This window comes from Lithobates pipiens, unplaced genomic scaffold (genome assembly GCF_037356315.1).
Source record: "Lithobates pipiens isolate NorthernLeopardFrog02 unplaced genomic scaffold, aLitPip1_a1.2 Scaffold_59, whole genome shotgun sequence".
In the NCBI taxonomy this organism is placed as follows: domain Eukaryota; kingdom Metazoa; phylum Chordata; class Amphibia; order Anura; family Ranidae; genus Lithobates; species Lithobates pipiens.
Genome location: NW_027507880.1, coordinates 2,377,231 through 2,400,790, shown reverse-complemented (window position 1 = coordinate 2,400,790; position 23,560 = coordinate 2,377,231). Strand labels below are relative to the sequence as shown.

The 23,560-nt window shown below is 42.9% G+C and overlaps 1 protein-coding gene across 1 annotated transcript in view; it reads left to right on the top strand.

Annotated features, from left to right (window-relative positions):
* The window catches only part of LOC143958174 (pulmonary surfactant-associated protein D-like), a 605,930-nt gene that overhangs the window by 369,301 nt on the left and 213,069 nt on the right, over positions 1–23,560 (top strand). The gene's annotated exons all lie outside the window — the stretch shown is intronic.

Sequence of the window (23,560 nt, the reverse complement as noted above, 5' to 3'; positions counted from 1 at the left end):
GCTTTTTTTTTTATTTATTTATTTATTTTTTTATCAATGACTTTCAATGAGTGTTCTCTGTATTACGGAGCCGACAATTCATAATAGCTGCGAGTGATTTTAAAGGACTTTTTTTCCTGCATAAATGACACTTTGTGCAGGGACAATTCTAAGCATGGGAAACATGCGCCCCTTCACAGGCATACTATAGACAACCCCCCCCCCCCCCCTACGAAATTTAAAGGAATATTACACTTTTATTGTTTCACTTTAATCATTATTAAAATCACTGCTCCCGAAAAAACGGCCGTTTTTAAAACTTTTTTTTGCATTGATACATGTCCCCTGGGGCAGGACCCGGGTCCCCAAACACTTTTTAGGACAGTAACTTGCAGAATCTTTTCTCTCTGTCAAATCTTTTTTCTCTGTCGAATATTTTCTCTATATAATCTTGGACTAATAGAGGTAAGGTTAAGCACATTCGACCACAGGTTCTATAGACACAGATTGTTGTCAGAGTCATGTCGAATCTCCTATTCTATATCGAACTGTTGTAACAATGAAAACGAAAATAAAGCATTTATTTATGTCGGATCTTTCGTTTTTCGGATTTTGTGCTTTCGTTATCGTTTGTCAAAACGAAAACGAAAATAGCTGAAATTCGGACGAAAATGCATTCGGACGAAAACGAATGCACATGTCTACTAGTCAGTGCTATAGCATGGATTATCAGTGCTCAGGGCAAGGCAAGTAATTTGTGCCCCCTAACCTGTCAACTTTTAGCACTCCCGGAGTCCCTTCCACTAGTACCGTATTAAACCCCTTATCGTAAATTTTAGAATTATTAATACATGTTTATGTGATCTGTGTAGTTTATTATTATGATTATTATAATCAGGAAAATCACTTGACTTTAGTCTCTTTAGAACTTTAGAGTGAAACTTTGGAAGGGGCTAAAATGACAGCTTGGACATTGCTGTGAGAATAGAGCCATCACAACAATTTTGACATTTTTGTTTTAACACTTCCCTGCAAGCCTTGATTAATTACAACAGACATGTTAAAAAAAGAAAAGTTTTTTTTAAGCCAAGTTTTATTATTTACCTCATCCTTACCCCCACTTCTAATGGATTCAGTAGAAAACCTACCTTTCTGCTTGTGACTAGAGTCAATTCAGGTGGGGGGCCCGTGGAACACAGAATCTCTTGGGGAGGTTGGGAAACTCTTGTTTCAGCTCTCTATGTACCTCCTATGTCTAAGCCACCCTGTCTCTATTAATGGCACAAGGTGACTGAGAAATCCAGTCTCGTCTGTACTAATCGGACTCACTGTACAACCACACTGGAATGTTGTGTGTGTGTATATGTAAGAAGGCCAGTATGGTGGCCTGAATTTATGGGAGGAACCTGAGGGGGTATTTAAGCAGCCTGCTCGTCTGTGGTCTTTGACGGTTTCCTGTGCGCGATTCTACGTCACTAGGCCGACTATTCAACACATTGGCGTTTGTAAGTTGCGTTTTCGAAACTTTCACAGGCTTTCGGTTCCCATTCGCAGTTTTCTTACAACGTGTAGGGTTTAGTTTGATTTTTTAATTTCTTGCATCACCATTTCTTAGATATCTTGTGTTTCCAAACCTAGAACTTACGAGTCATTAGTTAAAGAAACCATGCACGTAGCCGTAGTATTAAGCCACCGATTTGTGCCTCTATCATACCAAAACATTTCATTCATTTTTATGTCCCTCACTCTGATTGGAATCCAGCCGCGTCCGCATCGCACTGGTTCATTAAGGCGTGTCTCACTTGTTTTCCTCATCTTCATACCATGTTCCACAGTCCGGTTCCTTGTCCGTCACTGTAGCGACACACCGAATCGTGCCACTGTCATGGCTAAATCATTTCAATAATTTCACTAATTGCACTGTCACGTACCACGCTGCGATTCGAATCTAGTCGCATCCGTGATGCATCAATTCGTCCTGGCGTGCTCTAGTTGTTTTTTGGCCTCATTTCAGTACATGTTCCAGAGTCCAGTTCGTTGTCTGATGCAGATGCGGCACACCAAGTCGTGCCTTTGTCATGGCAAATTATTTCACTAATTTCACTGTCACGTACCACATTCCGATTCATCCTGGCGTTCCCCAGTTGTTTTTTGGCCTCATTTCAGTACATGCTCCAGATTCCGCTTTGTTGTTAGTCACAGACGCAGTCGCAGCACACTGATTTGTGCCTCTGTCATGGCAAATCATTTCAATCATTTCACTGTCCCGTACCATGTTCCGATTCAAACCCAGTCACAAACTGCTGGTTGTAAACTGAACAGTGGAGCCTTAAGTGGAGTGTGAATAAGTATTGCTTTTTGACTGCTGGTGACTGCTGGGTTGCAGTTTTAGGTTCTTTTGAGGCTTTTCCTTGTAGCTTTTTAATACCATTTTCTGACACTTTTTAAATAGTTTTTTTTCTTTTTTTTTTCTTTCTTTCTTTACTTCCTTCAGCCTACTAATTAAGGGGAGTGGTTAATTGGGCACAGGTGCTTGAGGTCTATATAACCTTCTGTAGAACTCATTGTGAGCCTGCTCATCTTGAGTCTGTGGGAACTGTCTAAGTGGAACTGGTCAAAATCCGTTAAGTGTATAATAATTGGTTTGTGTGACATATGTACACAAATGATCATGTACAGATGTGTTCAGATAATCATTGGGACATGTGATTTTAGTGGGACATATGTGAGGGACATGTGTTTTTTTATTTGGGGACATGGCTTTTTATTATTTGGGGACATGTGTGTTTTGGGGACATGTGTGGGGACATGTGTATTTTGGGGACATGTGTGTTTACACTGTAGGTTTACACTAGACTAGTGTCAGGTCACCTTGAGCCCAGGTGACAGATGCACCCTGTAGGGATTAGGAGTGCACCGCAAGGTTGTGGACCCTACGGCTGACTGCTGCGGACAGGGGTCAAGGTGATAGGAAGGCAGGGCTGCCAGAACACCAGGATGGATTCCACCGCGTTTAGAGCGTAAGATTCCCTGGGGCGTGGAGTCTAAGAGCCAGCAAGTATTCACCAGAGCCTCGAGTGGTGAGGATGGACTTGGCTGCAACTGGCTCCAGGTCGCGACCCCCAGGGTCCCCCAGCTCACACCCACAGTAGGCAAACAGGAGGATAGGGATGGTGAGGGACAAAGCCAAGGTCGGTGCCACAAGCAGACAGGAAATGTCGGGGACACGCCAAAAGGTCAGGATCACAGGCAAACAGGGATAGTCAAGGACACGCCAAAGTCGGTAAAGGAAAACAATAGAAGAGCACACGGCAGGTAACAGGAAGCTAACACACAAAGGTTGATCAGCAGGGTTGGCTAGCAGTGCACAGGTTAATATAGTGTTCTCTGATAGGAGCTAGGGTGGAGCCATGCCAGAGGATGGATTATAAAAGCAGTCAGGTGAGGGTCGGCTGGTCTCTAGAAATGAACACATGGAGACAGGTAAGCAGACGAACTCTATTGCATAACCATGACAGTACCCCCCCTCTTACGAGGCCTCCCCCTTCCCCGCCTGGGACCAGATTTAGAGGGGAACTTCAAATGAAACTTCCTCAACAGACGAGGTGCAAAGACCTCGGAAGCCGAAATCCACGACCTCTCCTCAGGACCAAAACCTTTCCAGTGCACAAGGTACTGGAGAATGCCTCTACAGAGTCGGGAATCTAAAATTTGGCTAACCTCGTACTCCTGATCATCCTCAGAGACCGGTGCTACGGTAGAGAGAGGACGAGAGAACTTATTGAGGACTAAAGGCTTCAGAAGGGCAACATGAAAGGAGTTAGAGATTTTGAGGCTTTTGGTAATCTGGAGCTTGAAACAAACTGGGTTCAGTTTAGAAATTATGGTGTACGGACCAATGAATCCTGGGGCAAATTTGAGAGAAGGAACCCGGAGTTTGATGTTCCTGGTGGAGAGCCAGACTTTGTCTTCTGGCTGAAGAGAAGGTGGCTTCCGCCTGCGACGGTCAGCAAAACTCTTGAATTTGTTGGCAGCTTTCTGGAGGGAATCATGAACGTCAGCCCACATAGAATTGAATGATTCCTGAACAGTAGCCAAAGCTGGAATGTCAGAAGAACAAGTCATAGGAAAAGGAAGCTGTGAAAGAAAGAAGAGGTGAAATCCAAGGTAATGTCGAGGGATTTCCAAAAACGAGAAGTAAACTGCACACCCTTGTCCGAAACGACATGGGAAGGAACACCATGAAGGCGAAAAATCTCTCGTACAAAAATGGGAACCAAGGCAGGGGCAGAAGGGAGACCAGGAAGAGGAACAAAATGAGCCATCTTGGAGAACCGATCGATTACTACCCAAATGGCCGTATTATTCTCTGACAGTGGAAGATCAGTAATAAAATCCATGGCGATATGAGAATCAGGGCTCCTTAGGAATGGGCAAGGGCATGAGAAGACCAGCAGGGGCTTGAGTGGAAGATTTAGACTGAGCACAGACGTGACAAGCCTTAACATAGTCTTTAACATCCGAGCGGAGATTAGGCCACCAGTAGTGACGACTGATGAGCAGGAAGGATCGGAGGAACCCAGCATGACCTGCCACCTTGGAATCATGTCCCCAATGAGCGAGCAGGAGTCACGAAAATTACCCTTGCCCCCACAATAAAGGCACAAGCCCAGAGTTCTGCATCTAGCACGTTCTTTGGGGGGTTAGTCTGGTCCGGCCCAGCTGCATGGTTTCCTCAGCAGACAGAGGATGCTCCTCAGGGTGACGGGAAAAAAGCTCAGGTTGACTAGGACCTAGGGGGTGCTGGCGTCTTTTTTCTAAGGACCTCTCCTGGAAACGAATGCCAATCTGATTGCATAAGGAAATTACATCATCCAGACCGGCGGGGATAGCTCTTCCTGCTAATTCATCCTTCACTCGGTCAGAGAGGCCATGTAAAAAGGTTGCAACCAGGGCCTCATTGTTCCAGCTCAATTCAGCTGTAAGGATACGGAACTGAAGTGCATATTGTCCCACTGAACAAGATTCTTGGCGAAGGCGTAAAAGGGCACTAGCCACAGAAGAAACCCGCGCTGGCTCCTCGAAGATATTATGAAAGAGCTTCAAGAAGTTGGACAGGCTGGAAACCACTGGATCATTTTTGTCCCACAAGGGAGCAGCCCAGGCTAAAGCTTCACCGGAGAGGAGGGAAATTATATAGGCTACCTTTGCCTGATCAGACAGAAAGTTTTGAGGCTGGAGCTCAAAATGAATGGTGCATTGGCTGAGGAAACCCTTGCAGGCCTTGGAGTCCCCAGAGAAACGGGACGGAGCTGGCAGTACTAATGAATGCATGGATGAGACTGGTGCGATAGGTGCAGTCGCAGACTGTACTTGAGGCTGCAGGTTCGGTGTCGCCAAGGCTACTCGAAGCGGGAAGCCAGATCTTGAAGGAATCGCATCACCTGAGTCTGATTAGATTCCTGGGTTTCAAGTCTCCGAACTATGCCCTGCAAAGGATCGACTGCAGGAAGCGGTACGAAACAGCAAAAGGAGGGAAACCAGAGTTTGTGGGGGGGTTACCCAAGGGAGGAGGTGGAGTTTGGGGGGCGGAGAAGCAAAACGAAGGAGTGGGAGTTTCATGGAGGGTTACCCAAGGGAATAGATAGGAAGGGTACCTGGTGCTTGGAGGGGTACTGAAAGGAGTGAATGTACAGGAGTTTGGGGGTTACACAAAGGAGTGAGGGCTTTCTGTACCCCCTGCACCCCCCCTTTGCTTGCCATCTACATTAATAGCCTCCCCTGCATACACCCACACCACTGTACCCCTTCTTTTGCATAGCTTCTTTGTGGAGTGTACCTTACACACATCTCTCAGATTACCAAGTCAGATTGCTTTACAGCTTCCCCTTATAGAAAGAAACCACACTTTCAACTTATTCTTAGATCAGCCACCTCCTGCTCACCAATTCCCAACCACTTCCTTTGCTGCAACTCTTGAGACAGCTTTGATTCTGCCCCAACTTTAAGCTCCTCTTCCAGAACCCAACAACCTAGCTTGCCTTTGACAAAGACCCCACTTTCAATTACTTCCATGAGGCAGATTTCCCCTTCTATTTTGCCCCCTATTTCCCTCCCAGAGGGCACTTTCTGCTTGCCCAATTTTATGCTCCCATTGCACAAGCCAATTATCCTTGCTCACTCATGCTGCAGCCTCCAGGCCTGACACCTCCTGACATGTCAGTACCATCCCTCTTGTTGTACCTGTAGTACGGCTTGCTATTGAACTTCCACTTCGACAACCCCAACTGCCACACACTCTTACATCATTCTTGCTGCAGCCTTTAGACTGATCACAAGCTATTGTTGCATCAATCCAAGCATACTGCTGTCAGGATTTGAACTTACAACTGCACGAGCCCACAGTAGCACCGCTGGTGCATTAACCTGCTGAGCCGTGGGTTCTGTATCTAATATGGCCCTCCTTTTTGGCAGCCCTCACATGCAGCTCTGGCCATGGCTGAGTGGGTAAATCCATTGTTTGAGTAAATGTACATCTAAATCCTACATGGAGGTACCCAAATGCCAACAGTGTGTGTTTGTTTACTGTAGTAGCTGTCGTATGTTCAAAAAAACACAAGAAGTCCCTGACCCTTTTTAACCACTTTAAGACCAGTCCTATTCTGACACCTTTCACATATATCTGTAAGAATCCACTTTTTTTCACTAGAAAATTAATTATAACCCCCCAAACATTATATATGTATATATATATATATATATATATATATATATATATATATATATATATATATATATACATACATTATTTTAAACAGCGTCTTTTTACTCAAAAATATTTTGGAAATAATACACTTTAATGAATGTTAGTGCACACAAACACAATAGCATTTCTTGCTTTCAGTTCACTAATTAGGGGAGTGATTAAGTGTTTGCAGCTGTGATATAAGCAAGTGTACAACTCACTGAGCTTGCTCACTAGGATTGCAAATCTAGAACCCTGATTGAACCCTGATTGAACCCTGATTGAACCCTGGGTTCTAGATCTAATATAAGCCTCCTTTTTCCCTGTGGCTTAGTGGGCAGATGTGCCCTTCTAACAATTGAGAGGTTGTGAGATTGAATCCTGTGTGTGCTATGCTAAAAATCAAATGTGAATTTTTTTAAATTGAGCTGGGTGCTGCAAAAAGTCATCAGGATTGAATTGGCTGCAGAAAAACTTGAGACATGGAAGTGATGGGACTACTGTGCTGTATTGGGGATGGTGAGATATGAGTGCATACTGACATGGGAGTGGGGCAGACAAGGGCATAGCTTGCAAATAGAGTCAGTATACTGTGGGGAGCATATAGGGACACCCCATAGAGAAGCTGTGTAGAAGGGATACAGGAGTGTGTGGGGTACCCATGGATGTAGATGGTAAGCAAAAGGAGGGGTGCTGAAGGGAGAAGGTGGGGGTATTGATGGGAGGAGTAACAAAAGTAGGGTAGCAGGAGTTTGTGGGGAGAGGGGTACCCAAAAGAGTAGAGTGAAGGAGATTGGGGTGTCACTTTGGTATTGGAGGGGTGGCAAAAGGAGCAGAGTTTTTCTTTGGGGGGTCCCAAAGGATGTGGATGGGAGAAACAGCAAAACGATGGACTTCCATACCTGTTCTTCCCCTATATTTTTGTTTTTGTTTATATTCTGTTGATTTTATTTTTCCAATATTGCAGTATATATTTCATCTACATTGCACCTTATTCTAATTGGATTTTTTTTCCCTCACATCAGTATTTATTGCATTTACATTTATATTGATTTAGATCTTGTGTTGTGGGAACATTATTATTTTTTGAACTTACTTATCACTGTTTATGGATACATATATCCCTTGTTGATGATTTATTCACCTGTTTACTAGATTGGTTTAATTAGCGCTACTTCACTTTTTATACACAGTTTTTATGGGTGCTGGTAACACTTTAGCAAGTTTAGCTGCTTTTTATTGCCATTTAGCACTTTATCTATTTATTTGTATATACCTCATAGTCAGCACAGATTGCTTTGTTAGCACATTAGTACACACCTTTTGATAACTTATATGCTTGGTATTGTCATTAATTAGTGTTTGTGGACCTGGGTCCTGCCCCAGGGGACATGTATCAATGCAAAAAAAAGTTTTAAAAATTGAAGTTTTTTCTGGAGGAGTGACTTTAATAATGCTAAAGTGAAACAACAAAAATGAAATATTCCTTTAAATTTCGTGCCTGGGGGTGTCTATAGTATGCCTGTAAAGTGGTGTGTTTTTTCCGTATTTAGAACAGTCCCGCAGCATGACATTTCTAAAGGAAAAAAAGTAATTTAAAACTGATTGCAGCTGTAATAAATTGTCGGGTCTCAGCAATATAGATAAAACTCATTGAAAAAAATGGAATGGGTTCTCCCCCCAGTCCATTACCAGGCCCTTTGTTTCAAATTTCTCTTTATTTATTTATATTATAAAACATACATTCAAAATTTTCCATTCAATTTTCACATCATTATAAAACATTCCCCATACACAAAAAAAAAAAAAAAAAAAAAAAAAAAAATTATCAATACTATTCCATTCAATCCCCCTCCCTTACATAAATTCCCACACTTTTCCTGAGGTACTCAATTCCTCCCATTTCTTCCAATAGTCCGACATCGGTTTTTCTACATATCCCTCTTGTCTAATCTGTTTCTCCATGAAGCACACCTCGCTCATCTCATAATTCCACTCTACTATTGTTGGAGCTACTTCCTTTTTCCATTTCCGTGCTATTACGGTTTTAGCTATTGTAGTTATTTGGTACAAAAAATCCATCTCTTTTCGTTTTAGTTTTCCAGATGTATGGGAGAATAATATTGTCTTTATATCAAGATTTATTCTTATACCTGTCAGTTCCTGATATATTTTTATTATCTTACCTCAAAATATTTTTATCTTCCAGCAACTGTACCAAATATGTTCTAAAGTACCCTTCTCCTTCTTACATCTCCAACATAATTCAGAGTTCCGTTTATTTATTTTATTCATAATCACTGAGCTTCTATACCATCTTAATAGAATTTTATAATTTTTTTCTTGATATTTAATAGCTAAGGGTGTTTTATATATTCCTTCAAATACCTCTCCCCACTCTTTCTCTGTCAACTCCTGCCCTATTTCTTCCTCCCATTTTTTTATTCCTGGTATTTTTTTAATATCCCCACCAGGAAGTAATAGATTATATATCTTAGCTAATTTCTTATTTGCTTTATCCTTATTCATTGCTATTTGTTCAAATATGGTTGGTGGTCTATTAATCATTATCTTTATTGGGTCAATAAATGCCCTCAGCTGTAAGTACTGAAACCATTTATTTTTATACTCTTGCCCCAATTCCTGAAACGTTGGAATATTTCCATCATTTAGGATTTGTATTATCCGCTCATGTTCTTCCATATTCCATTTCAAAAATGTATTATCCTTTACAGCTGGACTAAATTCGGGATTACCAAATAAAGGGGTCATAGGGCCTATTAAGGATGATAGTTGCTTTTTCTTTATCATATCATCCCAGATTTTTAAAGTTGTTTTTACAAAGATAGGCATTTCCTTCCTCTCTGGTCTTGACTTAGGTTTTATCCATGGCTGGTGTTTTATTTTAGCCCCTAATATGTCTTCCTCCAATTTTATCCATTGCTTGTCTTTTTCATTATGCTGCCAATCGATTATTCTCATTAAAGAGGCAGCTTGTGAATATTTAAAAAAGTCAGGCAATGCTAATCCACCATTATTTTTCGTTCTAATTAATACCTCCCTACCTACTCTAGGGGTCTTATGTGCCCATACAAAGCCTTCTACCATTTCTTTCAGATCTTTCATAATTTTTTTTGATGGTATAATGGGTACCGTTTGAAAGATATACAGCATAATTGGCAAAATCTCCATCTTTACAATATTTATTCTCCCAAACCATGAGTGGGTTATTTTATCATATTTGCCTAGAAGTTTCTTTACCTTCTGAACTGCCAAGTTGTAATTCATATCTTGCAAGAGTTTTAAATCTCTTGGAATATATACTCCCAAATATTTTATCGCATCTTGCTTCCATTTAAATGGAAAATTCTTTTGTACAACAGTTTGAACTTTCTCTTCTAATGTAATATTCATTAATTCAGATTTATCGTAATTTACTTTAAAATTACTAATTTCACCAAATCTCTCAAGTTCTTTTATTAAATTTGGTATAGTAATTATAGGGTTGGTTATATATAATAGAAGATCATCTGCATAAGCAGCCATCTTATATTCTTTGCCTTTGACCTTTATCCCCGTAATATCTTTGTTTATTCTTATAGCCTCCATGAGATGTTCCATCATCATAATATATAAAAGTGGTGATAAAGGACACCCTTGTCGGGTTCCATTTGATATATTTATATACTTTGATAATATCCCATTTGCTCTCACTTTAGCCCTTGAGTTCTTATATAGGGCCATGATCCTTCCTAACATCTTAGGTCCCATCGCTGTTTGCTTCAATACTTCCTCTAAGAACTGCCATCCCACCCTATCGAATGCTTTTTCAGCGTCTATAGCCAGTAGGCAGGTAGGGATGGCAGTTCTCTGAGTGTATTCAATAAGCGTGCATGTTTTAATGATGTTATCTCTTGTCTCCCTCCCTTTCATAAACCCCGTTTGTTCCAAGCTTATATTATTTGAGATAATGGCCGTTATTCTTTTGGATAATATTTTTGAGAATATTCTTATATCTAAATTAGTCAACGATATGGGTCTATAATTTTTACATAGTGATTGATCTTTTTCCGGTTTTAATATTAATACTATATGAGCTTCTGTACCTTGTATCGCAAATGGCTGATCTAAAGATATAGAGTTAAATGTTTCCTTGAGTATGGGTATTATTTGATCCTTGAATGACTTATAGAATCTAGCTGTATACCCATCTGGGCCTGGACTTTTTCCCAGAACAAGTTCTTTAATAGTCTGTTGAATTTCTTCTGTTGTAATTTCTCCCTCCAACCCCTCCATCTTTTCTTTTAAACAGTTAAATATAGCCATTTCCTTTACATATTTTTGTATATTCTCCCTTTTGTCTTCTCCTTCCTGATGTTCCTGACCATCTTTTATATTGTATAATTTAGAATAATATGTATGGAAGGTTTCAGATATTTCCTCTGGGTCATATGTAATTTCCCCATTTGGTTTTACAATTTTCTCTATGTAACTTGGGGGTTGTTGCTTTTTTAGTGTTCTGGCTAATATTTTCCCAGGTTTATTACCAAATTTGTACCACTGCGTTCTATCCTTATCTCTTATTCGAAGGGAATCTTCATCAAGCACTGATTGTAATTCCAATTGTTTTTCCTTTAACCTAGCTCCATCACACGGTTTCCTACTTACTTTATGCAGTTCTTCTAATTCTTTGATCTCACTTTCCAATTGACATATTTTTTGTGTTTTTTCTTTTTTTATTCTTGCTCCGTGCTTGATGAATATTCCCCTCATAACACATTTTAATGTTTCCCATTGCGTTGGAGGTGAGGTTTCATCCCTTTCATGAGTTATCAAAAATTCTTTTATAACTTGTAGTATTTCTGCCTCGCATTTTCTATCTTTAATTAGATTATCATTTAATCTCCATGTCCCATTCCTTTTCTTTGTTTCAATCACTTAAATTTCCATATATATTGGGACATGGTCCGACCAAAGGAATCCTCCTATTTCTGTTACTGGTTTCATCATTAAACCCTCTTTATTTATAAAGAAATAATCCAATCTATGATATGAATTATGTATATTTGAATAGTATGTGTAGTTTTTTTCCTTTTGGTGTTGAGCCCTCCATATATCTGTTAATTGATATTTTTTCAGTGTATTCTTAAATTCCTTTATTCTATTGTTATTATTATTATTTTTTTTTTGTAATTGAATATTTGTAGTATCTTTCTTTACATCCATTACAAAATTTATATCACCACCCACTATTACCACTCCTTCCGCCTTCTTCATTGCGTCCGATAGGGCTTTCGTACCATTCTCTATTTGTCCATAATTAGGAAGATACAAATTAACTATAGTGAATTTTTTTCCATATAACATAAACTTTATTATTAAAGATCTCCCATCTTTGCCTTCGTATTTTTGTAGTATTTGGACCGGCAGATCCCTATGGAACGCAATTGATACCCCTTTTGATTTGGAATATGGAAATGTGTCATGTAACCATGTATTATAATTTCTATTATTGATTTTAGGTATATGATCTGAGCGAAAATGTGTTTCCTGAAATAGCACAATGTCTATTTTCTGCTTATGTAGGAAATTTAGAATTTGATTTCTTTTAGCAGGGGAATTAATACCTCTTACATTAAAAGAACAGAACTTGACACTACCCATAGAAAAAAAAAAAAAAAAAAAAAAAAAAAAATTTCCAACATGGGTCTGGTATGAATTTTAAGGGGAACCCAATTTAAAAAAAAAAGCACGGGGTGGCCGCTGCTGAGGATGGCCGCCTGAAGAGTCTGCTCCGCTCCTCCACAGCCTAGTTCAGCGACATAGGCAGCCTGCTGCATTCGCAAATCCTCCGGAACGGAGGGCACAGCTGCGGGTCATACAGCGGAGTATGTCCCGCAAGAAATCTAAGCTCAAAGGACCCCGTAGGCTCCTAGACTTCTACATGAAGCCTCCAAGGCCTAGAAGCCAAGATGGCGCCGACCGCGCTGACCGCGCCGAGTGTAGGAGACCTGGGACCCCGCCGCTTGTACAGGCGAACGAATCACCCGACGGCCCTGCGCTGCTGGAAGATATGGATCAGCTAGACAACCACAGCATGTCGCCGGGGGATAGAGGTAAGAGGCTTGCTGACTTCCCTGCTCCCTCTCCTGACAAACAGCCTCCCTCTAAGAAGCAACACAGCGCTGGGACTTGTAGTTCCTCTCTACCGCAACCCCAGGCACAGTCACAGTCACTTGCTGAGTTTCCTTCCACTGATAATCCAGCCTCAGAACACAGCATGAAAGCGATGCTAATGTCTCTTCAAGCTGAATTGCACAGAGAGCTTAAAATATCTGTTAATCAAATCCAGGACACAGTTAATGTGTTAGAACGCCGTACTGAGCACATTGAACAACACCTGTCTGAAGCCACCATTGCGCATAATAGGATGGTTGACTTACAGGATGAGCAGGCCGCAGCGATTTCCCAAATGCGATTAAAAATCGCAGACCTCGAAGATCGCTCACGCAGGAATAATATCAAGATAAGGGGAGTGTCCGAATCCTTAGCAACTCCAGATATAATTCCATACCTGCACCAGTTATTTCGCAAACTTGTTCCATCTCTGACGACACAAGATTTACTGATAGATCGGGCGCACAGGCTGCACAAGCCACAACACCTCCCATCCTCAGTGCCCAGAGACATTTTAGCGAGAGTGCACTTCTTTCATGCTAAGGAAGATATTATGCGTGCTGCGAGAGCCTTGCGCACCCTGCCTGAGCCCTTTTCCAAAGTGCAACTGTTTAACGACATCTCGGCAACTACGGCTCAAGCTCGCAGAGCGTTCGCCCCAGTTACATCCATCCTGACCGAACAAAAAGTGGCCTACAAATGGGGTCACCCCACCAAGCTCCTGGTGTCATACAGGAACCAACAAGTTGCCATCCTGTCACCAAAGGAAGGCCTTAAGCAACTACATAACTGGGGTATGACCCCCCAAGCACCGCCGCCTAATACACCTGGTACGAGACCATCGTCAAGAATGGCTACACCTTGGGACTCTCACGCTCTCACTTAGATTGATCTGGCCGGAGCCCTTGCGGTAATAAGTATGTTCAGTAGTTACGATTATATGTTGCTGCCTATGTTTAACGTTTAATGTGTTATACCATTTATATACAGTGTTGCTGTGGGGGAGGGGAAGCGGTTATGATACCCCTTCCACACTCCTCATTTTCTTTTGATGTGCTATGCACATCCACTGGTTTGATTTACCTGTTTCAACAATTGGCCTGGTAGTTACCAATACACTACCTTACAACTGGTCTTTTTTTAGATTTCTCCTATTTGTTTTGTTGCTCCTGTTATTACTCTAGCGTTTTCTTTTATTTTTATTTTTACCCTCCTTTTTTATTTTTTTTGTGTCCGCATAGTACGCTATAGGGGCTTAGTCGGGACGCTCAGTCTCTCTTGTGGACTGCCTGACTTGGTCATCCCTCTTAGCGACTACGAAGTATTTGAGCTAACCTACTCTAACCATCGCATATTGCTCTAGTTTCCTCCTGTCATCACTCATCCCTACAGTGAGGATAGTCTCTCTCGGTACTGTAGTAAGATTCATAGCAGGCCTACTATTCGGGGGACATGTCGATCACAATAGTCTCACTAAACGCTAAGGGCCTTAACAGCCCCTTTAAAAGATCCCTGTTGTGGCGAGAGGCATTAGCCCAAAAGGCAGATATCTTATGCGTCCAGGAAACGCATTTCTCTGAGCTTAACTCCCCAAAATGCTCTCACAGGCTATTCTCCCATTACTTCCATGCCCGCTCAGACAAGAAAACGAAGGGTGTGATGATTGCTGTACGTTCATCCATATCATTCTCCCTCAAACACATCGAACAAGATACAGCGGGTAGATACTTAATCCTATCAGCCGTTTGTAACAACCAACCCCTGGTCTTGGTCAATCTTTATGCCCCCAATACGGGCCAAAAAGAATTCTATAGATCCATACTGAGCAAAATTCAGTCATACCCCAAGGAACACCTAGTGATATGTGGTGACTTTAATGATGTTCTTGACAATCAGCTGGACACTTCTAATACGAAGCGTAGACACTCCACAGCCATTTCTAGTGTAGCTTTACAGGAGGACCTCCACGATCCTTGGAGGTGCCTCCATGGTACCGAGAGGGACTATTCCTTTTATTCGCATGCCCAACGATCTTACTCTCGGATCGATCTATTCTTAGTCTCGAAAACGGCACTTCAGAAAATTAATCGCGCTACGGTGGGCCTCATAACCTGGTCCGACCACGCCCCAGTATCAACTACTATCGCCACCTCTCCACCGGTGGCCAGACATACACTTTGGCGTTTGAATTCCGCACTCATTAGTACGCCGGAGACTCGAGAGCTGATTCGATCCGAGATATTGCAATTTTTTGACTCTAATTATGATTCTGTTTCTAGTCCCACTACCCTTTGGAATGCTCACAAGGCGGTAATCCGCGGAGTATGCCTCAAGCTGGGTGCACAGGAGAAGAAAAGGAGGTTGGCAACGATTGAATCCTTTCTACAGAAAATTTGTGGTCTTGAAATTTCGAATAAAAACGCCCCTTCCCCCAAATTACCAAAGAACTTAGTACCCTAAGAAATGACCTTAGCTCATTTCTTTACAGAAATTTTGAATTTTTCTTAAGCAGGATGAGACTTACGTGGTATTCCCAAGGTGATAGGGCGGGGAAACACCTGGCACAGCAATATAAAAAAAGAGCCGCACAACATAGGATCCCCTTTCTTTTAAACCAGAAAGGTCAGAAAGTTAGCAACCCCAAAGACATAGCCGAGGAATTTAGTCTCTTCTACTCAAAGCTATACAATCTCTCCAGTTCCCCTTCAGAGCCACGTCCCGAGGAGGGGAATATATCTGGGTTCCTAGATCCGCTGCAGCTTCCCTCACTCTCCCCATAACAAGTAGAACTTCTCTCCCGGCCTTTTACCCATCAAGAAATATCTGACGCAATAAAGGGTCTCCCCCTTCACAAAGCTCCTGGGCCTGATGGGTACACTAATAGCTACTATAAAACATATGTAGACCAATTGTTACCTCACCTATGTGCCACACTTAATGACTTCTTAGCAACTGGGAAGATACCCTCAGAATCCCTTGAGGCGACTATCACCACTATTCATAAAGTAGGCAAACCTTCTCATGACCCCGTAAATTATCGGCCCATATCTTTGTTAAATACTGACACCAAACTTTATTCAAAACTTCTAGCTGCTAGGCTGGCGAGTTATATCTCTACCCTGATCCACCCGGATCAGGTGGGTTTTATCCCCTTGAGACAGACCTCAGATGGAACCCGTAGAATAATTGACATGCTTCACTGGGCAGAGCATCATCAAATGCCTTCTCTGCTGATATCATTAGACGCAGAGAAGGCATTTGATAGGGTCAACTGGCTCTATTTGAAAATGGTCCTTCAAAAATTCGGCATCACGGGCAAATTTCTCCAAGCCATACTAGGACTATATTCCACCCCTAGTGCTAGGGTCCTGAATTCGGGTCTACTTTCGTCTCCCTTTATGATTACAAATGGGACACGTCAGGGGTGCCCTCTTTCACCTTTAATATTTGCATTAATGATAGAACCGCTAGCGCAAGCTATTAGATCACACCCGGACATCAAAGGTTTGGAAATCAACCAATGTAGCCACAAAATCAGTTTATATGCAGATGACGTAATCATCTGGCTCACTGACCCAGTTCATTCTCTCCCCCCGCTTTGTGATCTTTTACAAACTTTTAGCCAAGTCTCTTTGTATAAGCTGAACCATTCCAAATCGGCGATGCTAGGCATATCCCTCCCCACCCATCTTAAAACAAGTATATCGTCCATTTCTCCTTTCTCCTGGGCACCCAACTCCTCTGTCTCTTATCTGGGCATCCGATTGACTTCCCCAGCATCCTTGTTGCTACGTACCAATATGGCTATTCTGACCCAGAAAATTCAGGAGACTGCCACCTCACTCCTCTCAATTAAAGCCTCCTGGGCAGGAAGAATTGCATTGGCTAAAATGTTTTTGTTACCTCACATTCTTTATATGTTTAGAACTTTGCCTTTACCTATTTTGAAACCTGATATAGCTGGACTACAAAGAATTGTTAACAAGTTTATATGGGCGGCCCACAAATCACGTATTAGGTCCTCGTTGTTGTGCATCCCGACTAAATATGCTGGGATGGGAGTTCCGGACCTCAAGGCTTACTACAAAGCCACTGTTTTAGACCAAACCAGGAAACTTTGGGATCCAACCTCCTCTCTGCCATGGACTTCAATTGAAACCGCTGATATGGTGTCGCCTCCATCACACCTACTCGCAGCCATCTGGATGGGTTTACACCCCACACACTCTCTATTACCAACAGTCAAAGCCCTCACAAACAACTGGAAAGCAATTGTACAATCTGCGGGCGGACTACATATACAAGCTTTATATCAGCTACCACTCGCCTCCATTTCACTTATGTCTCAGGACTTATCGCTTTTTAGCTGGGCCTCAAAAGGCATTAAAACCCTCGGAGACTTATTTCAAAATGGTCATCTTAAGTCCTTCGCTCAATTTTCTAAAACCTTTAACATTCCTAGTAAAGACTTCTACATCTACCTTCGGATCCGTCATGCTCTTTCCTCTGTAAATATGTCGAGCTGCTCTTTGACTAAAGACATAATACAAGCATTTACCTCAACGATTAACAACTTTAGGGGTATTTCATACTTCTATGGTCTTTTGACAAAGCCTAACCCGGAACGAGCCACTCCAGCGATTGTCTCATGGGAGCGAATTCTACTCATACAAGTCTCCCCAGCGACCTGGTACCGGGCAATCCGTTTTCCAGCTATAGTATCCAGAAATGTGTCACACTGGGAGACTGTGATGAAAATCCTTTACAAGTGGTATTACACTCCGTCTAAATTAGTAAGGTTTTTTCCGTCCATGTCTGGAAAGTGTTGGCGAGAGTGTAATCAAAACGGACATATTTACCATATTTGGTGGGAATGCCCGCTCATAACTACCTTCTGGGCCGGAATTTCCTCCTTCATCCAGAGCATAACGAATGTCACTTGCAGACTGACACCGCAGACGGCTCTCTTTGGTCTTGATCTTGCATCCTGGCCTTCAAAATTTCATACCATAATCACTCACATCCTAATAGCGGCTAGACTCGCTATTTCCCGTCGTTGGAAACAATCTTGCTCGCCCTCTGTCCCAGATGTAATCATAATATTAAACAACCATCTGTTGATGGAATTCATGTTTGCGAAAGCACATATGAAATTGAGTAAATTCTATGCATCTTGGCAGCACTGGATACAAGATCCCAGAGCTCAATTGCACCATTGATTGTAACAGTCTTTCGTGTGCCCATATGCCACTGTCCTCAGACGGATAGATGGGGGGATAGTCCATCTGACCCCCATAGGTCCTGGACCCGAGCCCCCTGCGGTGTGCCTGCCTACAGTATTTAAGTATTTCTTGTCTTCTACCCTCTTTAACGCCATAATCACCCTTTTCTCAGCTAATCCTCCACCTTTCTCGAACTTTCTTTAGATGCTCTGAGGGGGAGAGATATGAGGCAGTCTCTCCTCGCCAGTTATTCCCTTCTTGCTAAGGTATCATGATCCTACGCCTGTCACCTCTCTGCCCCACGCTTCTCGCTTCTCTCTCCACAATTTGCTGTGTAGCATTACCCTTTTGTCATGTTAAGTGTATTGGCTTTGATATGGCATTATTTACCTTGATTTTTTTTATGTTATCTGTGCTGTACCTGCAGTTTTTGGTTCAATAAAATTTTTGAAACCTTAAAAAAAAAATAAAAAAAAAAAATAAAAATGTTACTTTTAATAAGTGCCTTAAATTTTACATTATTGCTCTACAGCCAGCATTCTTAAGGCTCTAAATCCCAGTCTCAGTCTGTATAAAAGCTGAGATATCACTGTGGCATTGCAATAAAAAGCCATTGAAACTTTGCTCTGGAGTAAGAGCAGAGTATCAAAACTACTCCATATGCTACCAACTTGAGCCTCTGCAGCCTCAGTTACTTCTCCTAGGCTGCAACCTAACTCATAGGAAGTAGACCGCCAGATTGGGTAATCTAATTTTAGATGAGGATTTTTTTTGGGACACAATGGTTTTTCTTGCACCTTATTTGCAATGAACTATATATTTGCTACTGTCTTATTAAACATGGTTATGAAACTGTTATTGTATAAAATAAAAAAAAAAAAATAAAAAAAAAAAAAAAAAAGCACGGGGGTCCCCCAGGCCCTATATACTCTGAACAACAGTATATACACTATACGGCCTGCCCTATATACTCTGCAGAGAATTGGGCCTTAGGCAGGGCTCAAGTCCTGCGGGAACGCATGGGAATGGAGTTCCTGTACTTTTTCCACAACAGGAACTCAGTTCCCATTACCAGCCACGTCCTGCAAGACTTTGAAGTATGCAAGCTGTGTGACAGGTGCTACACCAGCAGCTGCTGACACAGCTCGCAATAGTAAGTGCCGCACACCTGTCCATTCAGACATTGCCAGTAGGGGGCCCCATGGCAGCTTCCGTTTTGATCTACCTGTCAGTTACAGCTAGCTGACAGGTAGGTCAGGTCTAGGTCTAGCAGATGGGTATATCAGCTATTCTGCTCACAGGACATGCAGGGAGAGAGATGAGCTGAGGGAGAGACATCAGTTTGGGGTGGTAAGCTGAGCGCAATACCTGGAAAAGTTTAATGCCAGGAGGGAAGTTTATGTGGAAATATGTGAAAGGTTGGAATAACAATGAGTGTGTGTTGGAGCCCTGCAGAGTTTGCAGCCAGGGGCGGACTGACAACTCATGGGGCCCCCGGGCAATAGGAGAAGATAATGGGGCGCCCGGTCAATAGAAGAAGATTATGGGGCCCCCGGGCAATAGGAGATTATGGGGGGCCCCCAGGCAATAGGAGATTATGGAGGGCCCCCAGGCAATAGATTATGGGGACACACAGTATACACACATATAGTATACACACACAGAATACACATACACACACTGAAAAGATACTGGAGATGCGGGGCAGCTATAATCTTGGGATTTAAAAAAAACACAGATTTTTACATATTGTCCCTGGTTTTATTGAGGCTGGCAACCCTGATGGGGCTCCTCCCAGCCATGTACAACTCATTGGGTTTCTGGGAACTGAAAACAATCCCTTGAAGACTGTTGCTGAGTGTTATCCTCCACGTCCATGTGGACACAATCCTCCTCCTCTTCTTCCTGTGTGTTTGGCGGGCCCACAGAGATACTATCTGGATAAAGGGGGCCTTGAGAGGTAAGGAAGTCCTCCTCTTCCTTCTGCTGTTCTGCCTCAAGTGCCCTGTCCATTACTCCACAAAGCATGTGCTCCAACAGGAAGACTAGAGGGACAATATCACTGATGCATGCATTGTCACTGTTCACCATCCTTGTGGCCTCCTCAAATGGTGACAGGACAGTGCATGCATCCTTGATCAGTAGCCACTGGCGCCGTGAAAAAAGCCAAGCTCCCCCCTGTCCTGGTGCCATACTCACACAGGTACTCATTGATGGCCCTCTGCTGCGTGTGCAACTGCTGCAGCATTGCCAACGTTGAGTTCCACAAATGAGTTGTCACAAATGAGGAGGTTGATGGGCAGGTTGCATTCCCTTTGAATGTCAGCCAGCCGAGCACTGGCATTATATGACCAGCAGAAATTGCCACAGACTTTTCTGGCCTGCCTCAGGAGATCCTGTAAGCCTGGGTACCTGCTCAAGAACCGCTGCACCACCAAATTCACGATGTGATCCAAACAGGGAACATGAGTCAAGTGTCCCTGTCGAAGGGCAGAGAGGAGGTTGGTGCCATTGTTGAATACAACCATTCCTGGCTGAAGCTGGTGTGGTGTCAACCACCTCTGAGCCTGCCCCTGCAGAGCTGACAGAATAGAATCTCTGCCCCAGTGTGGCTCCTGTCGCCTAAACAGACCAACTCAAGTATCGCATGCCATCTTTTTGCCTGAGTGCTTGCATAGCCCCATGAACGCTTACAGAGCACCACTTATTCAGAGGACAAATCTGCAGAAGAAAAGGCCATAGAGGAAGAAGAAGAGAAGGGGTGGAGGCAAGAGCTGTGGCAGAATCACCACTAGCATTTTGGAGGCATGGTGGCGGGAACAAGCTCCAACAATACTGAACCCTGTCCTGTATCCTTCCCAGCTGCCAGCAAAGTTACCCAGTACACCGTGAAAGAAAGGTAGCGTCCCTGTCCATGCCTGCTGGACCATGCCTCAGAGGTCATATGCACCTTACTGCTGTCCAGCGATGCCAAAACATTGCCTTCCATGTGAGCTGGAACGGCCTTCCGTGAAAACCACCAGAAGTGTAGTAGCAAGTGCACTATGGTTGCACTGTATTGTGTACTGTGTACACCACCAGAAAAGTAGTAGCAAATGCACTATGGGTGCACTGTATTGTGTACACAATCAGAAGTGTAGTAGCAAGTGCACTACGGCTGCACAGTATTGTGTACTGTGTACACCACCAGAAAAGTAGTAGCAACTACATTACAGGTGCACTGTATTGTGTACATATATATACAGGTTATTCAGTTAGCTGTAGTGTATTTCATATATATATATATATATATATATATATATATATATATATATATATATATATATATATATATATATATATTCTACATCCAGTGTAGCCTATATCTGACTGCAGTGCATTCTTGGTGTACTTTTTCTAATATACTTCAGGTGGTGTGTATATATATATATATATATATACACACACCACCTGAAGTATATTAGAAAATGTACACCAGGAATGCACTGCAGTCAGATGTCAGATATAGGCTACACTGGATGTAGAATATATATATATATATATATATATGAAATACACTACAGCTAACTGAATAACCTGCCTGCTCAATCTAAATCACACTATCTCTCCATCCACACCAACAACACTACACAGGGCCGCTGTGCAGGCAGCCTTATATAGTGTGAGCCATGATTGGCCAAAAGCACCCTACCTTTGGCCAATTATGGCTCTCTTAGCAGAGGGAGCTGGGATTGGACAAAGCATGCAGGTCATGGTGCATGCTTTGGCCAATCATCATATAGCAATGCACTGCGATCTCGCAGTGCATTATGGGGCGTTCTGCGGTGCTCGAATTTGCTGCAAACGCCCCATGATGTTCATTTTTCGCCGGACGGCGAACACCCAATGTTCGAGGCTAACTTATGTTCGACCCGAACATCGAGCTCTTCCCTACTTAGGACATACATCTGAGGATGCCAACCTTTGTATTCGCATCAAGAAGCATATGTCCTCCAGATTCTATAATAAATTACTCTAGAGGCTAGCTTCCTAGCATTGATCAGGGTAGTCACCACTGAGCTTGAAAGCCCCCAATCTTTTAGAATGTGGGTTTCAATAGCCAAACCTTTAAATTGAGATTGTAAGGTAGGGATGAAACACTGGTCCCTGCAAAAGCATGTCTGGACGTGGTGGAAGGGTCCATGGGTCCCCCACTGCCATCTTTACGATTTCTGCATACCGGGATTTTCTGGGCCATGCCAGGGCTACAAGAACTGATGGGGGCAGCATGTACAGGAGAGGAGATTGAAGGGTATTATGGGGGCGGCATGTACAGAAGAGGAGTGTGGAGGGTATGATGCGGCAGTATGTACAGGAGAGGAGTGCTGAGGGTATGATGGGTGTAGTATGTACAGAAGAGGAGTGTGGAGGGTATGATGGGGGTAGTATGTACAGGAGAGGAGTGCGGCGGGTATGATGGGGGCAGTATATACAGGAGAGGAGTGCGTAGGGTATTATGGGGCAGTATGTGCAGGAGATGAGTGCGTAGGGTATTATGGGGCAGTATGTGCAGGAGATGAGTGCGAAGGGTATGATGAGGGCAGTATGTACAGGAGAGGAGAGTGGAGGGTATGATGGGGGTAGTATGTACAGCAGAGGAGTGTGGAGGGTATGATGGGGGTAGTATGTACAGGAGAGGAGTGTGGAGGGTATGATGGGGATAGTATGTACAGGAGAGAAGTGTGGATTGTATGATGGGGTAGTATGTACAGTAGCGGAGTGCGGAGGGTATGATGGGGCGGTATATACAAGAGAGGCGTACAGAGGTTATGATGGGGGTAGTATTTACAAGAGAGGAGTGCGGAGGGTATGATGGGGCGGTATATACAAGAGAGGCATACAGAGGTTATGATGGGGGTAGTATGTACAAGAGAGAAGTGCAGAGGGTATGATGGGGTGGTATGTACAGGAGAGGAGTGTGGAGGGTATGACGAGGGTAGTATGTACAGGAGAGGAGTGCAGAGGGTATGATGGGTTAGTATGTACAGGAGAGGAGTGCGGAGGGTATGATGGGGTGGTATGTACAGGAGAGGAGTGCGGAAGGTATGAAGGGGGCAGAATGGGGAGGGATTTTGTGCTGTGTCTGTGGAGTGACTATGAAATGATGTCCCTCAGCTGGGGGGTAAGAAGCAGCTCTGAGTGATGTCTGTCAGCTGGATGTATGAAGTGGTCTGGGGGTGATACAAGCTGGAGGGGGGTTGGGGGCAGAGAACTGGTCAGATAGTGATGGTGTGTCTATAATAAAAAAAAGCTCATCCACTAATATATACAACAATACTACTCAATGAAAACAATCTCCTGTAATAAAAGATGCCAGCCTCTAGCGCTCTGTGTATGCCCAAATAATGTGATAGTAATTGATGACCATTCACGTAACCCTATATTGCCCCTGGTATGA